We start from the raw sequence: 14,880 nt of genomic DNA, 5'->3' as shown, positions 1-14,880 counted from the left end.
AAATTTCAATTCCAAAATATTGCCAGTAAACCCACTGTCAGTGTATCCCATGTAAAAAGGAGGAAAACACACAATAATGTGTTTCCTCTTATTGGGTGAATGTGTGTGTTTTTTGTCTTTTGACAAAACGACAGCACGCGACAAAATGCACTTCAGAGTTGAGTTATGCCCAACAAGATAATGTACGACTAGGACATTGTTTGGAATAGAGAGAGAGAGAGTTAGAGCAGACACTCACACACAATTCTAAATCTAAAACGCTGTAAAAATCATTACATGAACTTAAAAACACGTTGTTTTACTACATGTCCTTCCAAGTGTAGTGGGGTAGAGTACTCGTACAACAACTAATATTTAGCAGTGGTAGTGACTTTATTGTTGGCCAAACAACATCTAAACAACACATTTACAAACAAACAAACACCAAAAACAAATAAAAACATGAAGCGGAAGAAATGTTTTCCTTGTTACTGTTACAATTTTTAGTTTTTCCTCGATTTGTTTGCATTTTATTTTGTTACAAATGACCATTGACTATTTTGAAAGGATGTATGTAAGTGAGTGTCCGAAAAGTCCTTTCAAAATCCTTACTTTGTTAGAAAGTAAGGATTTTGAAAAGCATGATTTGTTAACGGTTAGTTGAAACCACCCAAAGTTTAAGTAATTTTCTGTTTGAGCTCGTATGTACATTAGTTGTATGCGTTTCAAACATTTTTAAACACTAGGGACCCAACAAATAAACGGCCTTAAAAGTCAAATGGCAACAAATGTTAAAAATAACGACGACATCGACAACCACAAGCAACTAACAAATGACAACAACAGGACAATAGACCCAAACAGGAAAATAGAAAAACTTTCACACACTTACTACTTAAAAGCTCCCAGCAGTTCCAGGATACTGTCTCGAACTAGTGATTCTACTTAATATTTAGGGTGACAACACGTACATGTCCTAAGCTGACACCCTCTTGGCCTTTTTGGATTACAATGAGACTATCTGATAGCTGATCCGAATTAGCGAAACTTAAGTGATAATTGACTTCCCGCTAGATTACCTAGGATGTATAAAGTAACCAATTGACCCAAAATATATAAATTGGAGTCAGCCATGTGATCTGACTTTATTGACAATTACTGTATCTAAGGAATACATTGACAACTTCCCTAACTGCTGGGCTGTTTGAAAAAAAAACAGTAACATGTGTTGAACACTAGACGCAGCTTTGTTTTCTTTTACGCTCCTGGTATGAGTGAGAGCGTAGAAAAAACCAAAAACAAGTAGCAAAAAAAAGCGAAATAAATAGCCGGCCTATCTTTATATCAAGTGGAGAGAAAAAAAAAACTAAATATTTATTGCGCTTTGCATACTTCTTAGGCGGCAATCAACAACAAGAACACACAATAGCCAACAACAACAAAGAGCAAAAACAACAATGTACAATAAGAGAAACGCAATAAAAAGTGTGTGTGAATTATGAGCCACTAAAAATAGTGTCGACATTAAATACACTTGCAAGACGACCGACCTCAACATGGAAAGTCTAAATTATTTTAAGGCCACTAATTTCTAGGGGCCCTGTTCAAAGAGTTTGATGTCGAAACTTTTTAAGAGTTAATATTGTACTCTTGAGAATATAATGTCCTGAGAAATGTTGATTTCTCCAACTTTTTTAAATCACAACACGATATTATTCCCAATGACGCCTAAAAATCCCCTAGTAAAATTATAGATACGAAATTGCACTATCAATTTGAATTTAACGGACATGTTTATAAACATTTCCAGTGCTCGAAACTTCTACTAGTCAACAATGTTGATAACACACTGTTATTAACATTATTTATAAGTATAAGAACTTTAACTGTTAATGCTGCTAAAGCTGTAGAAATAGAACAGTCTTGTTTTGTCCCTTAGATAATTCATGAAACTACTCGAAGATGGCACTGTGTATATAAATAGCAACAGCGAGTTATAGACGAGTTAGTTAGTGTATTGTAGGCGCTGTTAGACTTAACATCAACTGTATTACCAGCGCGTTTTTAAAGTTTGTGTATTAAAAGATAGTGACTATTTAAATTGCTGTGTAAATTTAAATAAATAAAGAGTTGTTACAATTTTTAAACTACTAAATTGCTTTTATTTGCAATCAAAAGTATCCCGTTTATTTAAAGGAAATAAACCACCGTTTTTAAAAGGTAAAAACGTAAAAATATATTGGGTATATAATTAAAAAATGCTTGATTCACAACAGATGGCGTATATTTTTACACTATAATATGTCATTATTATAGTGTAAACAACTTTTTTTTTGGTTTCGAAAATTTTGAATTTTGTGCCAACAAAGCGTCATATGCGGGAAGTTTTACTTTACTTCTTTAAATTGAAAAAAATACAGCTGAAGCACACCGATTGTTCACCAAAATTTATGGTGAATGTGTTCCATCGGTTTCAACATGCGTAAGATGGTTTGTGCAGTTCAGAAGAGATGATTTCGACACGGAAGACAAAGATCGCCCAGGCCAGCCAAACAAGTTTAAAGATCAAGAATTGATTCATTGAACCCAAAATGTGACAATTTTGACCATTAAAAAAACTCGATAATCAAGGCGAAAATGTGATTTAACTCGACAAATTAGTAGCCATTATTTAATGTTAAATAATATTTTCAACGGACTCTCTTCGCTGTGCATGGGCACATGCTCTTCTGCCAGTTGAACTTTGCAAGTTTGAAGACGCTTGTTTCCAATGGACTAAGTAGTTGGCACTGCACATGTGATTACAATGCAATACATTTGTACTATTTAAAGTCAATTAAATCGATGATTCCGCCGGATCCACTGACCAGGGGACTATACAGACAAAATTGTATTCGTTGCGACAACTGAATTCGTAACCAATCGATTCTTCATGACCAAATTTTACTTATGGCTGCAAAATTCTAGATGGAATGACAAACATTTTATTATTTCATCTATACCAATTTCTGTTGCTAGAACCGAAAAAAATAAATGTACACAATCTAATCAATCGATTACCATTAAATACGGTTGCCAAACAGCTATCAAATTTATGAAATGTTGCAAAGCTGCTATTAACAAAGTATATGTTGAACTCTTAAAAACGGATTTCAAATTGTCAGCCTTAATAAATTGTTTTTTTTATCAAACACAAACTGCGAAGCGTTTTGGCATCTCTACAGTCTTTGGCGGGAATCGAACCCGCAACCTTCTGATTCAGCACACTAACATTTAGTCATCGGTACACCCAAGTTGAGTTGTTTCGCAAAATATGGAAGACTGAAGTTTTTCCAAAAAAAGGATAGATAAGCGACTACAATAATTGGAGAATAACTGGATTCAATGCAGCGTTTCAGCTAAATTGTTCGGAATAGGATAGAAATAAAGATTGATGAGACTATCCACAACAGAAAAATGTGCATTGCACACAATGCAACTCTTCGCATAGTACTAGAGCAAGATTCCTGCACCTTATCTTCATCGACTATAAAAATAAGAAAAGAAGGAAAGGTCTTACCGAAAAGTTACGAAACTTAATCAAGTCACAATACCTAAGGTTTGGAGAACGAGTGAGACATGGCAATCACTGATGCCTACATAATCGGATTAAGGCAAGGTTGCATTTTATACTATCTACTGTTTTTTAATGTCATCAATGAAATGCTGTTCTCTGCAATCGACAACGATCAACAGCGTGCTATAATTTGGCACCAACTTCGAATGGAACATCTGAATGACCTTGTGCGCTAACGGTATTGTCCCGCTATCCAAATAATAATAAACTTAGCCATGAACAGGTAGCCATTACGGTCTGAAAATTGGTGATAGCAAGGCCAAGGCAACGAGCTGTAATACTCTCAATCCACAGCCTTTCGCTTTATATGATCAACTCATCGAATCGGCGGACGAATTCTGCTATTTGGTCAGTTAAATTTCACCAGATAGCGGTATAAGAATGGATGGATGCGAAAACTGGCTCTAATTCACCGAAATTTAGAGCACACCTTTAACAACATATAACCTCATAAAAATAAATTCAATGATGTTAAATCACTCGATCTAGTGGATTGATTCTAATCACCGAAACGAGAGGGTACATGACCAGGAAATGTCTAATGCAGTAATTGAATTGTTTTACGGGCTATACGATATGTGACACCGTCTTGTTGAAACCATGGCGACGGCCTATGCGATCGTGTTAATGGTTATCCCGAAGAAATCCCTGCAGCTATCACTAGAAAAGTCTTCAGAAATACTATTCACCACCCTGGAGATAAATGGTGATGGGCCATAAAATTTATGCAATCGTGTTAATGGTTAACACACTTCACAACCCTGGAGGTAAATCTTAACCTTGGCGTCATAGTCGATGAAACCCAAATTCTGACTGTGATCCATCTAAACATTTTGAGGATCACCTTTGACAGCCTATTTTCCTCATCAGCTCATGCCACTGCAATTACGCAAAAATTGCGAAGTAGAAACAAGGTTCTTAAAGCGCTAGCCGACAGGACATGAAGATTGGATAACGAAATCTACAAGATGATTGGCAGGTCAGTGGCCAATTAAGCTGCTCCTGTGTGTTCACCTTCGTTGAGAGATATCCTGTGGAAAAATACTCAAAGCTGCCAAAATGATGCATGAAAATTACATCGGAACATCATCTACATGAGGAAACGAAGGTTCTTCCAGCAAAGGAACACAATTTCGTATGGTCGAAACACTTCCTTCTGGGATACCATTGGAGGAATCATCCTAGCTTCAACATCACATAGTTGGAGCATACCCCGAGGAATGTCAGGTAGTACCTTTGTGTATTCCAAGGAGAACATACTAAGGTTTGTACATGATCGATTGGATCGCAATTCGTATACGGCAGCTTTAATCGAGACGTCATAAATACCTCGGTTACAGAATACCGTATTAATATCGTACTTGGAGGTACGAAGCAGAATCGGAGAAAATCTTGCCGCGGAAACAAGAGTAGCTCTGGCACAACTGAGGTCGGATCACGCATAGACCGTCCCAAATGTATACTCAGCATTTGGTCAGGGTCGCCATGATACCACCCTATCCTACTTTCACTTAGTTTTGGATTTGTGGATCAACCCCTTGAAATAGCACCGAGACCGTGACCTAGAGCAGAACCCGAAGATTGGGAAATATTGCACGAGTTCGCTGAACTTCAAATGCCGCAATTAACAATGACATCAAGGTGAAAATATGTTTCATCGCTTAAGGAGATTTTGCTCGAACTGTGTCGGCCAAATTTTCATTATTATTGAAATGTTGATCAACAACGAAAAATCGTTGTTCTCTCGCATTTTAACCAACAGTGGCAGTAGTTTCAAATCAAATCTTGTGTGAATTTTGGAACACCATTTCGCTCAAGAGCTATTCAGCGCTTTGGCAGATCAAGTCAATTACCTACCTAATGTTTTAAGTAAAAACTAATAACACTTTCATCTTGGATTTGAATAAAGTTCTTAACTTCCGGATCTCTAATTCAACCTCTCCATTTGCTACTCATTAATAACCACTGTTGAATAATCTATTGGTCTTTAATCCCGTTATGATTTAATAGCAAACGTTGTCCAAATATTTTAACAAAGTACGAGTATATCAAACAGATTTGTAGATGTAAATATTCCTCTTTTAGGCAAATTTAAATACGAGCGAAAAATGCAACAAACTAAAATGTGCGGGTCATTTTGTAATTAGGTGCGAGTCCTCTAATGAAATGTGCGCCTGTTACACTTCTTTTTCATTTATTATTATTTTTTTCACTGTGTTGTCTGTCATTGTTTCTAGTCCAAAAACTAAACAAAGAATACGAAACATATGTACTGGCACAATTGCGAATAACGAACTCAGAAAAATGGGGGGAAAAAATATAAAGGATTTCTTTTTGAAAGCCATTCATGCAAAGGACAAATATTATACTCGTACAAATACAAAAATATACACTCATGCATAGACTTGTTTCCAGCAGCAAAGTATTCTACGTCTGTCTACATGGTGGACAAAATAAAAATGAAATCTAATCTAATGTAGACACACAAACATAGATATATAGATTCATACCAGCGCTGAACACTCATTCCAGCAAATCATGGACGGACTTACAAATTGCACGGAGAGCAACTAGCCGTTAGACAGGCATAATTTAGAAATATGATATAGTTGCTCCATGACTTATTTCTAGGGTGGGGGTACTTGTATCATCCATAGTTTTTGGAATTTGCATACAAAACACTCATGTAGCCGTAGAGAGCTATGTAAGGATCAAGTGTTCGTGCATGTGTTTAGATTTTGGAAACACCCAAAGACTACAATGACACCATGGTAGAGAGAGTTCTAGCAAATAGCCCATCATAGTGCCCAGCATTGAAATATTTATATAGAATTTTATCAAAATATAAAAATGTGTAATGTATAAAATAAATATTAAAGTGTTTCCATTTTTTTATTTTCTTCTCAACAGCCTCCATGTGGAGCAATATAAAAATTCTTTTAGGTGACTATTGATATTAAAAGATATAAATCATTTATATATAATTGTCAGCTGACAGTGGGTTAAACATGTTGAATTTTGTTATTTAAAAAAAGAACATATATTTGCCGATCATTATTACAATAAGAGAATCAATTAATTCTTCACTTGCTACAAAATTTAGTAAGACATCATATTTTTGGACTAGACAGGGAAATGTGAAATATTTAAAGAAAACTTTCAAATTAAATGCTATTCAAATGTTAAAGGAATCTCAATATTATGTGTCCACTGTGTCGTCCTTATTTAAATATAAAATGCCAAATTGTTTTTATTGATGAATTTTCTACCAAATGACACATTAGTTTATTAAAGTGAACATAAGATAAACATATTTGAACTTTCAGTTTTTTATTTATGTTTAAAAAACTAGATTTGCAGTATTTTTATACCCTATACCACCATAGTAGGGAGGGTATAATGCGCTTGTGCTGATGTTTGTAACGACTAAACGATGTCCGTCCGTCCGTCTGGCTGACCATGTAAACCTTGTGCGCAAAGTACAGGTCGTAATTTTGAAGACATTCGAATCTAATTTGGTACATACATTTGTTTCAGCCCAAGGACTATCTCGGAAACTATTGCAGAGCTGAGGTGTTTTCGAATTGATTTACAGTTCTTCAGTTCGTAAGTTGAAAGGGGGCCGGTGGGTGAATCCCTAAAAAATTTACAAAAATCTATTTCTGAGCCGAATGAACTGAGATTTAATATATAAATAGTCCAGAAGAATATCTACAAAAACTACGCTTACATGTGTAGTAAGGTGGAGCGATAATGTATGAAATTTTTTTTTTGTTTTTTTTTCAATGGAATAGCGATATAACGTTGCCTTTTAATGGGTGAGTTAAACGTATGAAATATTACTGACCTATTTTGATGTTTTAAGGTGCCCCAACACAATTGAAAATCCAAAAATTGCCTACTTTAAACAACCTTATACTTTATAAACTTTAGTTTTTATTGAATATAAATATTTTTATGTATTGTTAGGCCAATATAATTATATCCAATAATTAAAAAAAAAAAACAAATTTTTACTTGAAAAACTAAATTTACATGTCATACGTTTTATAACCCACATATGCCGAAGTGGGTATTTTATACCCAATCCACAAAATCGTACCTGTAGCTTAGGAAAGTGGGCCTAATCACTTGGTTATTTTTTTTACTGATAGGGGACATCCAAGGCTACTAGACATAAGGTGGGCATTGGGGACTTCCACTCCCCCCGTTTTCCAGAGACATTTATTTCTGTATTATTATAATGATGTGGGGGCACCTCTATATATACGATCCACCAAATGAAATTTTTTGTGTATATTTAGGAGTTAAAAATACAACTTTTAACAGGTATTCCTAAAAAAAATCAAAATCGCTCCACCCTAATGTGTAGGTTATCTCTTTTAATTCAAGAGATATTTAGGTTTATTTATTTTTTTTTTAATTTTGCTCAATCTTTTTCCGTCCACGGCGATAACTTACTAAAATTTATCTTAGTAAGTAACACGCACCCTAAGTTGGAACATGTAAAAAGGCCCGTATTTTGAAAGTTTTTTCTTTGGCTCATTTACCTAGCGTTTACACAGTTTCAAAAACTCAACACATTCATACTTTTGCGCTAACACAATTGTGTAAATTTACACATGCATAGTGATTTGGTTAGTGCAAACGTATAAATATGATCAGTTACTTGCGCTGTTACTTGCATGTGTAAAGGCCAGGTTAAGCGGACATAGCTTCCCCCATCCTTATCCAACTTGGCTTCGCTCGGAAGCTATTTACTAATGTTAGTTTTACAAGTTTCTCCAAAAAAATTCTCTTATTAAGAAAAATGAGGCAATATATTAAAACCTTAAAATTTACGAGTTTTTTATTTTTTCTTTACAAACCATCTCTTGAAAATTTCGAATAGAATAAAAACAAGTAAGAGAGCTAATTCGGTTATGCCGAATCTTTTATACCCTTCAACAAATTATACTTAAAAATTATTTTTTTTAAATATTTTTAGGTAAACACAATTTAATATTTTTTTTTGGCGAATTTGTTTTTTAATTTTTTTTAAAAAAGTTTTATCCAAATTTTTTTTTAATTTAAAAACAAAAGTTGGGTTAAAAATATTTTTCCCGACTTTGACCCATTGTAGGTCCAACTTACTATAGCCTTACATACATCGTTTCAATGGACTTAGAAATATCTATCATTAAATATCAATATTGTGTATATTATTGACTTAGAGCTAGATTCTTACTTGTCAGTTAAACGTAGTTTAACACACAGTTATATTAAACCTAAAACATATTTAGCCGGGATTTAACCAATGATTGTGTTTCTCACTAATGGATTAATTTTGTTAGCATTGTCATACGGCTGTGCTGAATTTGTTATTTTATTTTTCATCTGTTTGTACTTTGGCATTTTATACTAGGTTTAACTCACCAATGATGCTCAGTTAAACCTAGATCATATAGTAAATAAACAATAAGGGAGAAACACAATTTTTAGTTTAATCTAGGTTTAAACGAAGAATGTAGATTATCTTTTTTCCAGAAACTAGCTCTTAGTAATCCAGATATAGATCAAAAATAGGCTAAAGAAATTGTTCCGGTTTTTTCTTATATCTCAGCCTTTTCTGGGCCGATTTTGTCGATTTCAAATAGCGACCGAGCCGATATATTGATGAATGTTGATTTCATTTAAAAAAAACTCAGTTTTTGGAACACATTTTCCCCGTTTTAGGAATTTCGGTATTTAAAAAAATGGGAAAAATTAGAATGCCATTGAATAAAGGACATTTGGATCTATATTAGTTTCATATTTTGTTTTGTTAACCGTTAAAATTTTACATTAATTTAAATTTTACGTTTTTTATTCATGGAAAATCACCATATTATAATTTTGTTTAGTTTTAATGTAAACTAAAAAAAAATGGAAATAAATCTGTAACTTCTAAACGGATAGCTCGATTTTAATAAAATTACTTATGGCTATAAAGGAAGTGTTGATAAGTTTAAGTATTCAATTTGTGCTTAAAACGCCAAAGGGGTGTCGAGCCACAATGCCTCAAAGTGGGGCACCTTGAGGCTCCGCCCCACCTTAGTTTTAAATCGGACTAATTTTAATTAAATTTGACTATTTTAATTAAATCGGACTACCAACTGAGTGAAGTCAGGAAATTTTATAAAATTATTTAATATTACTAAAATATCAATCGCAAATTTAGCTAGTATTTAAAAAAAATTGGATCCTTCGTAGGGCCGCCACATCTAAAAAACGAAAAAAAGATAGAGCAAAATTAAAAAAAGAATAAACCTAAATATCTAGTCATATAAGCGTATTGTTTGCAGATCTTCTCAAGGACTTTTTATATTTTAAATTTCAGATCATTCGGATCGTAAATGGATTTTTGGCAATTTTTTTAATGTGGGACCCGAGGTGATAAACATTTAGGACGATATGTACAATAGTTACGGAGATACCGAATTATTTCCACAAAAAAAAAGTTTATAAACCATTGAGCGTCCGTCTTACAAATGTTCTCCCATCTTTGCCTCTGTTTTTATGCCTCATATTGAGGAGGATCATTCCTCTTAATTTCTATTTGAATTTATCCGAAAATAGAACAATATTCCATTTCTGTCTCGAACAGTTTAAATGTTCAATTGAAATATTTTGACTTGTAGTAATTTTACAGAGATAGCTTTTTACTGCAATCCAGCATTATAATATTTATTTTATTTATTTAAATCCAAAACCAAGCCCATTGGGCCAAATATGGCTTATATTCTACTCAACAATAATAATACATTTAAAATTATCTAAATGATTTTAATTATGACAAAATAATATATAAACATTTTTAAGATAAATTATTTTTTTTTATTTATTTTTTATTTCGGTTTTTAAATTTTCGCTAATCTTGAATATATAGATAGCAATAAATCTTCCAATATGGTCTTCCGATTATGGAAGCTACATCTGTAAAATTTGGTGTCATTTAATCAGTTTGTTCTGCCAATCAACAACATATATTTGCTGAATGGGCCTTGGAAAATGTCCCTAATTTTCATCAAAAAATCATCTTCAGCGATGAGGCCCATTTCTGGATGAACAAAATTGTCGAATTTTGGTCGATACCAATTCACATGAGATCCAAGAGCGTCCAATATATCCCGAAAATGTCAATAGTTGGTGAAGATTTTGTGCTGTCGGCGTCATCGATCCATATTTCGTTCAGAACCATCAACGATGATTACCAACATCTTTAGGCCTGAACATGGACAGGCATGGGCATGTGGTTTCAACATGTCGGCGCTATGTGACACACAGCTCATGCCACATTGGACATTCTGCACGAGCGATGGAGGTGATGTGAACTCTCTACTGAATCTTCCACTTTAATTTTCTTTTCTCCATAACCATTATCGTATAAATCCTCCGATTCCGTATCTGATAATTCCAATTAATACTCATTATTTTCCAAATAAAATTCTGCTTGAATAGAGTTGTTTATGTCAGCAAAAAATAATTAAAATGACCCGCGAGTTCTTAATCAACCCAGACTTACTTTCCGGCTGTTTTTATAATATAGACATTTTAATCAAATTTAAAATAACAGATAAACGTCGCGAAAATAGAACCCGTTTATCGCGAACTGTCGCGATTATAGAACCTGCAATTTGAAAAATTAAGCCGTCGCAATAATGGGTACTCGGGTAAATATGAACATAATAAAAAATTCGATAGTATTTTTGTAAACAAACAAATAAAATTCTAATAAAAATATAAATTGTCCCTATTATTATTTTCAGATATTTTCCATAACCTAGTGTATAGGTCATAATCGGTTACAATACTTAAATATGAATTATTACCTCACGATATTTTAACAATAACGTCATTTACACGATAATGGTAATTTATTAAAACACATAATAAATATTGATAGAATATACAGTAACGTTAATAAATTAATAAGCTCCAATCTAGTTATTAAACAATTTTGTTTAAGTCTTTTATTAAATTATTCGAATAATTATTGTTATGCCAATAGCAAACTCGACACAAACTATTGACACAAACAAATATAACGGCGTTAAGTAATTTCCATCAACTCTGTACTCTATTTGACAAATAAAATTCTCATACGGTGGGAGATAAAGAATCAACAAAAATGTAAAAACAAAAAAATGTAAATAAAAACACAACAACAAAAACACAACAAATACGATATAAATACCTTTTTCACAAACACCTTGGCCCTTCAGTAATCAGAACAACCACTAATAAGTAAATCTGATTGGAAATTAATTTATTTTATTAATTTTCTTTCAATTAGAATGAATATTTTGATTTATTTATTTTCTCATTGCAAAATCAATCAGCCAATCATTGCTTTTTTTGCCAAACCATATAAACAAACACTTATTTTCTTGTTTTGCCATACAACATTTTTAACAATTTAGGTTTCTTTTATTTATTGGCACGCGCTTATTTTTGGACTTTTTTTTAGGTTTTTGTAAACGATTTATTCATTTTCATTTCAGGTCAGCAATATGATGAAAAAAATGTAAACAAAATACAATATTTTTCAACAGCACACACGTACACAAACCCCTGAATAAATTTACACTTTTGGCATTAGAAGCAGCGAGCGTTCCTGCCTGGTCAATATGAAAAAGACCAAAAAGAAAAATAATAATTCACTGAACAGAAAGAACTCTTAAGAGTGCAAAAAATCGAATGAAAACACGTGAAAACCAGCGTTAAACAAACACTTTTCGAATGCAGCATGTGAAGTTGAAATTGTTGTTGCACTTTTTAACCGAAAACTTCTGAAATTGTTAACTGATTTGGAGAAAAATTTAATTAAATACGAATTTACGACAGCACTAGCTAGAGCTTATTTTGGAAATTATTGAATTTTCATTAAACTGACAGCTGGTCGGTTACAGTACTGCCACTGTGCGGCAAATGCCAGTTGGCAGAGGAGATGCCAGAGTAGTGAAAAACAATTGTACAATGGTTAGTACAGACAACAACCTGAAACAGGGTGTTTCGTGGTGGCAATTTTTGTGGACTGTAGTTGAAAATCAAAGAAATCATTTCTAACAGTGAGTATCGATAGGAACTACAAGGAAAACAGTATGTATTCAAAACGCTGGTTTATTTCCTTTAAATAAGCCGGATACTTTTGATTGCAAATAAAAGCCGTTTAGTAGTTTAAAAATTGTAACAACTCTTTATTTATTTAAAATGTACAACAACAACAGAATTAAATAGTCACTCAGTGTTTCTTTTTATACACGTTTATAAATTCGCAGAAATAAAGACACACTTTAATGTACACGAATTCAATTGAAAAAAAACACAACACACTTTAAGGCACTAAGTTGATGTTTATTCGAAAAGCGTCTCTGATAAAAACTGACTCACGACTGCAACCTCTGCCACTATTTATAACACTGCCATCTGCACTCTAGATTGTTCTTTAACTGTCAAAATTCGGATATTCTAGATCTTACTAACACATACGCCATCTGTGGTGTACTTTCTACAATGTTCTTTAACTGAATATTCGAATTCGAATACAGCGTTGCCAACTTACGATCAAATCAACTGAAAGCTTTTATTTAATTATGCCCACAGATATGTTACAGTTTGCTATTACAGCACTGTTATTTGAAACAGCCCTTAAAATCGTTATATTTGAATTCAAGTACAATTTCGTAACAATATTTTTTTGGAAGAAGATCAAGTTGAATTTAGTGTGTATTTCACATTTAGTTAGATAACGGTTCCAATATCTATCTTATTTTCAAGTTTTTTGCAAAAAAAAATAAATTTCGAAATTAGTTAGATTATTGAATAGTAATCTGACAGAAAAATGTTACACTACATTGATCGTGTTGCCTGAAACGCACCACCTTGTGAAAACGGGGAATATAGAAGCTACAACCCACCCCAACCGCTGACTTGGAGCCATCTGTATAGATAACAATCAGCCGGTAACATTACTAATAAAGCACTAGACGGAGTGCTGCGCTGCGCAGCGCACCCGTAGTCATTAGTGCAGAGAATCACAGGATTCTCTCAGTCATACCGCAGTAGGTGGATTTGCTTAGAGCCTTCCACCATACGGTTCACCACAATGTCATATAACCATTTCGCATTTCCAGGACTTTTTCGCCAGGTCTTCCCAATGGTCATTCTATAGGCATAAATAGCGATAGCCGCCTTGGATGCTCTCGCTTTTGAGCTCCGTTTTCCCAGGATTCACACCTAGTCCACTATCATAGCTCCAATGCCTTAGTGTACTAAGTGAAGTTTGTTTGAATCCGCAACATCATCAGCATATGCGACAGTTTGGCACATCATGGAGTCTAATTTCATGAGCAGTTGATTAATGGTAAGATTCCACAAAAGCTAATATAAAGATAGTAGCAGTCCCCATAGAATAAAAATTAATAATGACTCAATCGTCAGAAGTCTACCTATGAAGCAGATAATATACTGATCTATATCCAGTCCTCCTAAAGCTGAAAGAATTATCTCTGGCGTCACATTGTTAAAGGCCACTTCAATATCCAAAAATGCCACCAATGTATATTCTTTGTGCTCGAGAGATTTTTTTACAAATCATCATAAGTATAGAGCCATCTCAACAGAACTGCCCTTATGTAGACATGTTGAGACAAAGAAAGTCGGGTAGGATCAATCGATAAATCACGGTACAGATTGATGATCGTTTCCATGGTCTTCAAGAGGAAGGACGATAGACTTAAGTCCTTAGGTCTAGGCCTAAAGTACTTAGGTCTAGTATGAGAAGCCTTCCCTCCTTTAGGGATGATCGCTACAGTACATCTGGTCCAGGACATCATAATATATGACCATGCTAAGCAGGCCGAATATATTAGATCCACAATCCGTTGCAGATCAGCCGGAATGATACCATCAGCACGCAGGGCATAAGAATTGAGACTTCAAAACGCTCAACGAAAAGTTCCGTTACCCTCGGAAAGAGGGACACTGCCAGGGAACAGTATTTATCAATGAAATGCTGAAAAAAATACATATTTGGAAAGAATTTGTTTGTATTGTCAATGATCAAAAAACCATATCAACAGAGGAAAATTTCAGCCTTTCGTTTGGGCCCTATTGAGTTTTCAACATATTTCATTATCCGGCGGTATATCGAGAATTACAAAACATTAACCAGCTTTGCCGGGAAATCAGAATGTGGAGAATTTGCATTCCCTAGTGGTCATTAATTTGGCTAGTGTATTCACTTTTCTATCTTGCACTATAAA

The 14,880-nt window shown here is 33.9% G+C and overlaps 1 protein-coding gene across 1 annotated transcript in view; it reads right to left on the bottom strand.

The window, feature by feature from the left end:
- The window catches only part of Camta (Calmodulin-binding transcription activator), a 211,387-nt gene extending 198,923 nt beyond the window's left edge, over nucleotides 1-12,464 (bottom strand). Inside the window, exon 1 of the mRNA XM_065511212.1 lies at nucleotides 11,811-12,464. The gene's annotated coding sequence lies outside the window, so the exon portion shown is untranslated. The remainder of the gene's footprint in view (nucleotides 1-11,810) is intronic.
- Between the last annotated feature and the right edge of the window lie 2,416 nt (nucleotides 12,465-14,880).

This window comes from Calliphora vicina, chromosome 5 (genome assembly GCF_958450345.1).
Source record: "Calliphora vicina chromosome 5, idCalVici1.1, whole genome shotgun sequence".
Taxonomy (NCBI): Eukaryota; Metazoa; Arthropoda; class Insecta; order Diptera; family Calliphoridae; genus Calliphora; species Calliphora vicina.
Note: the sequence above shows the minus strand (reverse complement) of the source record. Positions and strands in the feature narration are given on the sequence as shown.